The sequence below is a fragment of the Gracilinanus agilis genome, chromosome 1, assembly GCF_016433145.1.
Source record: "Gracilinanus agilis isolate LMUSP501 chromosome 1, AgileGrace, whole genome shotgun sequence".
Taxonomy (NCBI): Eukaryota; Metazoa; Chordata; class Mammalia; order Didelphimorphia; family Didelphidae; genus Gracilinanus; species Gracilinanus agilis.
In genome coordinates, this window is record NC_058130.1 from 683,013,965 (window position 1) to 683,019,964 (window position 6,000).

Here is a 6,000-nt window from a genome sequence, read left to right on the forward strand (position 1 = left end):
GCATAATGAAGTCTAAGATTGCATTATGTTTCTTGACTGCCAATCAAGACATTCATTACTGATCTTGGGGTCTTTAAGTTATCAATACAAAATAAAACATTGAATAGCACAAGACCAAACAAAAATTCTTGGAACATATCACTAGAGACCTCTTTTAAGGTTACATTGAACTGTACAAATGACTCTTTGAATCAGACCATTCAATACTTTCTGAATAGATCTAATCGAATTATGAAAAAGCATATGTCAAATATCCCACACCTCCCCATCCTGTCCACAAAAACAACACAGGTAACTGTCAAATGGTTTCCTGTTATCTAGTTCATATATATGTATATCTATATATTGCATTTTTAATACAATATTATATTAAAAATTATGTAGATAGCACTTCTGTAACATAAATACTATAATAACGGTAGCTATTATGATTAAATTGACTTTAATTACTATTGACACTATTAGTAAATTATTAATATTCTTACATGAATGCTATATAAATAGTAGATATGCTACATAATATTGTAAAATGATAGTAGTTAGCACTTTAAAGTTTGCAAAGTACTTAACAAATATCTAAATTTATCTTCACAACAACACTGTTAGGCAGATGCTATTATTCTCATTGCTTTACAGAAAGGGAAACTGAGACAAACAAAGGTTTAGTGACTTGTCCAAAGTAACACCATTACTATTTCAGGAAGGATTTTAATCTCAGTTCTTCCTGACTCCAACTACTACACTGGACTTATTGTCAGGTAATCGTTTTTTATTCCATTGGATTCTTACTAGCTTCAGCAAAAGACTTCACATCTCAGTTTTTTCATCTATAAAATAGGGACAATAAATGGGGAATTTAAATTGGGAACAGTCTACTCAATCTTCCTTCTCACTGGGCTTCAATAAGAAATGTGCTTCTTACTTTATCCATTATGATTCCCACAGTGTCTCATGGTGCCCTCCTTCCTTGAGGGAAGGGCTCTAATCCTATGGCATAAAAAACCAAGTCTTGTTCTTGTATTCATGAAGCTATGTGCTCGAATTCTGACTATAATTCTATGGGAACTCGATTGAATTATTTAACTTCTTTGACTTTGTTCCTTCTTTTAAAAATGGAAATAATAGTAACACCGACTTCCTATTGGGACGGCCAATTGTTACATTACAAAGGCCTTTGGCATAAGGGATGAAGTGCTGCATGTGCAGATAGTGCACTTTCTGACTGCATGACCCTGGGCAAGTCACTTCATCTCTATTTGCCTCATTTGCTTCATCTATAAAACAGGGACCATAAGAGCAATTATTTTCAGGGTGTTGTGAGGGGTCAAATGAGATCTGGTATGTATAATGCTTTGTAAACCTTAAAGTGCTGCACCATCTTGATCTATTGTTATCAAAAGCACTACATAAATGTGTTATTATTATCATTCTTTCTTAATCCATCTCAGAAACTTAATCCTTGTCTTGGAAGTTGAGCACAAAGCCATATACAAATTTGGAAAGTTCCCTTTCCCAGAGCTGGTTAGTTGCCCTTGATATATTCAGCCTATGGCAGTGATTACCCTGGCTGAAATCCTGGCATGCCCCCCTCCCCAAACTGTCTGCATCTGGGGTGCTAATCAGCTGGCACCATTCCTGTCAGCAAGACTTAGCCCTGATCCTTACACAAAGCCAATTAAATGGAGCATCAGCAAGGCTCACATTGTCTGCCTTGCCTCCCGCTAACAATCCACCTTGAATTTCAAACCTTGCTCTCTTCTCCCACTCACTCTCAGGCCAGGGACAAAAAAAAAGGAATGTAGGAGAGAAAGCTTTCTAAAGCTTGCTAAGCCAAAGGCTGCAATTTAAGCAGATTGCCTTGTTTAGTCACCTGGGAAGGTGGGGAAGGCAGGAGGATGGGTGGGGAGGGTTGGAAACTGCTGAGGGCTGTAGGGGCTCTTGGGACCCCAAAACCCAGACTCAACCAATTTGACTTGGAAGAGACTTGAGAAATAATCTTGTCTAACTTACATGTGAAAAAAAAATCCCCTCCAGAACATCTCTGACCAGTATTCATTCAGGCTTTAGAACAAAAGTTCTTAATTTTTTTTGTGTGTGGATCTTTTTCTCAGTCTCCTAAGCCTGTGCATCCCTTCTCAGAATGTTTTTCTCTCCATTTATAATTGAAGAAAATGCTAGGTGTCAGAATTAAATGAAAATAAAGATGACATTTTCATCATCCAGGTTTTATGGTCCAAGAACTCATGCTTTAGATTCTCAGGGATGGCAACCCATCTCTTCCAGAAGAAACCCATTCCACTTCCATGAGGAAGACTTTCATTTTATCAAGCTGAAATCTGTCTCTCTGTTGCTTCTGCTTGGCTCCAGCTCCTGGTATTGCTCCATGGGGCCAAGTAGAGCAAGTCAGTTCTGTCTTCCTCCTCCAACACCAGAAAAACAGCTATAATGTGCCCAACCTCCAGTTAAAATGCCATAAAGAAACCACAACAGTGAGGAATACAGTTCCATTTATTAAAATCTCTCAAGCTCTCACACAAATCTTATTAGGGTTTGGGCGAGAGCAGGAGAGGAAGGAAGTGTAAGGAATACAACTAGAGACTGAGACATAGAACTGCCTGAAAGATGTTCGAACATCAGAATCTAGAAAAGTCTTTGGTTTCTCTTTTTTCTATTTGTAGAGAAATAAATTTTCTTAGAAGAGAACCAGAAATATAGGAGAGGAAAAAAATAAAAGAAAACATTTCAGAATGGCTCAGAATTAAAGCATTTGGGTAATGTGTTTTACATAAGAGTACTCCCACCACTTTGACATGCTTCCTGAGAAATTCTCTATATTTAGAATTTCAATTTCTTTAACCAGTTTCTATCTATTGACTTCCTACCAGTCTTTAAAGGTCTACTTTCAATGCCATCTTCACTATAAAGTCTTCCCCCATACACTATAAGTAATCTTCCCTTTCATCCTAAATCCCTTTTATATTTCTTAAATATTTTAGCATATTTGTGATGTCATTGATCTGAACTGATCTGAGTAATGACTTACTTCATGCCCACATTCTCCCATAATTCTCCATAAACAAATAACACATTATTTTGGAGAGGTGTTCTATATTGTACCAATTCTCAATAGAAGACTCATGTTCATGTGTTCAAATCTGGCCTCGAATACTTACTAGAAGTGTGATCCTGGTCAAGTCACTTAACTCTGTTCACCTCAGTTTCCTCATATGTAAACTGAGTTAGAGAAGTAATTGGCAAGTTCCTCCAGTATTTTTACCAAGAAAATTCTAAATGGCATCATGAGGAGTTAGACATGACTGAAGAACAACTAAGTCACACCATGTCCTTCTATATCACCATTTGGGTTGCCAATATTTTTGAAGTCTTGGAGAATATGGTGTTTGGTGATTTGTGATAACCAAGAAAATATGAATGACTTTTGTGACCCAGCTAAAGTAGAGAGAATGTAGGTCTTAGAATCAGGAAGGTTCAAATTTACATACTGCCTTAGATACTTTCTAGTTTTCTGATTTGGGGCAACTTATTGAATCTTTTTCAGTTTCAATTTCTTCACCTAGAAAATAAGGAAAATAATAAGATCTACTTCACTGGGTAGTGATTTTAGGAACCAAATTGGATTTTATATTAAAAATATGTATGTAAAAATTTACAAACCACAAAATGCTATATCAATGTTTGCTATTACATTTATTTATTTTAGGGAAAGAAGCATGGTACAGTAGGAAAAGTCCATATTTTCAGGTACAGTAGGAAAAGTCCATATTTTCAGCACAAGATTCACCTAAGATAAGCTTCTGGGTCATGGAATACCATAATTGCCAATGAATCACTATTATAGATAACAAAAAGGCAATGGAAAGCCTCATGTTAAAGCAAAAATAGTCTGCAACACATCATCCTTGATGACTTAGTTGTACACAAATATTCCTAGTTGCGCTCTTTATGGTGGCAAAAAATTGGAAAATGAGGGGACACTCTTCTTTTGGGGAATGGATGAATAAATTGTGGTATCTGTTGGTGATGGAATACTATTGTGCTCAAAGGAATAATAAACTGGTGGAATTTCTTGTAAACTGGAACAACCTCCAGGAACTGGGGAAGAGTGAAAGGAGCAGAACCAGGAGAACTTCATACACAGTGACAGATATACTGTGGTACAATCGAATGTAACAGACTTCTCTACTGGCAGCAATACAATGATCCAGGACAATTCTGAAGGATTTATAAGAAAGAACGCTATCCACATCCAGAGAAAGAACTGTGGAAGTAGAAATGCAGAAGAAAAACATGTAATCGATCACATGATTCATTGGACATATGATTGGGGATGCAGACTCTAAAATGGTCACCGTAGTGCAAATATCAATGATATGGAAATAGGTCTTGATCAATGACACATGTAAAACCCAGTGGAATTGTGTATTGGCTATGGGAGGGGGTGGAAGGAGGGGAGCGAAAGAACATGAATCATGTAATCATGGAAAGATTCTCTTAATCAATTAAATGAAATTTAAAAGCAAAAAAAAAAGAATCAATCTATGGATTCCACAAGTTTATAACAACTATGTTATGTAGTATAACGTGGTAAAAGTGTTGTTCAGTCATTTTAGTTATATCTGACTCCTCATGATTCAATTTGGGGTTTTCTTGGCATAGATATTGGAGTTGCTTGCCATCTTCTCCAGTTCATTTTACAGATGACTAAATTAATGGAAACAGGGTTAAGTGACTTGCCCAGGATCACACAGCTAGAAGTGTCTGAGACCAGATTTGAACTCAGGAGTATGAGGCTTCCTGATGTCAGGTCTTCATATTCCATACACTGTGCCATCCAGCTGCACTGCACATAGCAAATACTATGTACCATTAATAATTCTGGAGGGATAGGGATTAAAAAGTAAAAAAAAATTAGTTTCTGCCCTCAAGGTGTTTAATTTCTATTGAGAATTAGTATAATGTTATCATGAAGTTGCATATGACTTCAAAAAAGGATCAAAAAAGAGCTTTAAAGGATTGCCTGCCCTTTGATCCAGCCATACCACTGCTGGTTTTATACCCCAATGAGATAACAGGGAAAAAGACTTTTATGAAAATATTTAGCCACACTCTTTGTGGTGGCAAAAAACTGGAAATGAGGGGATGTCCATCAATTAGGGAATGGCTGAACAAATTGTGGTATCTGTTGGTGATGGAATGCTATTGTGTTCAAAGGAATAATGAACTGTAGGAATTCCATGTGAACTGGAATTGATGCAGAATGAAAGGAGCAGAACCAGGAGAACATTGTACACAGAGACGGATACACTATGACACAATTGAATGTAATGGACTTCTCTACTAGCATCAATTTAATGATCCAGGATAATTCTGAGGGACTTATGAAAAAGAATGCTATCCACATCCAGAGAAAGAACTGTGGGAGCAGAAATGCAGAAGAAAAACATATGATCAATCACATGGTTCAATGGGTATATGATTATGGATGTTGACTTTAAATGATCACTCTATTGCAAATATTAATAATATGGAAATAGGTTTTGAACAATGATACTTGTAAAACTGAGTAAAATTGCCTTTAGGCTCCAGGAGGGGGGAAGGAGGAGGGGAAGGAAAGAACTGGAATTATGTAACCATGGAAAAATATTCTACTTTAATTAATTAATTAAATAAATAAATTTAAAAAGACAGTGAGTATAAAGTTAAAAAGAAAAAGAGGGCCAACCTTGCAAAAGAGAATGAGGACAGTGCAAATGCTATACTTCTAATTACAAAAGATTGGATGACCAAGAGAGTCATCACACATTCCGAGTACTGGGGAGAATCACCTATGGAGGATTTACAGATTGGCTTAGAGAAGGGAGGTACAGAATGAAGTAGTGTAGATACATGGAGCTTTTCAATGATATGACTGTCTTCTGTGGATATATCAGATCTAGAAAATATTGCAAGAATATACCTTCCACAGAGCCTGACGAGGAG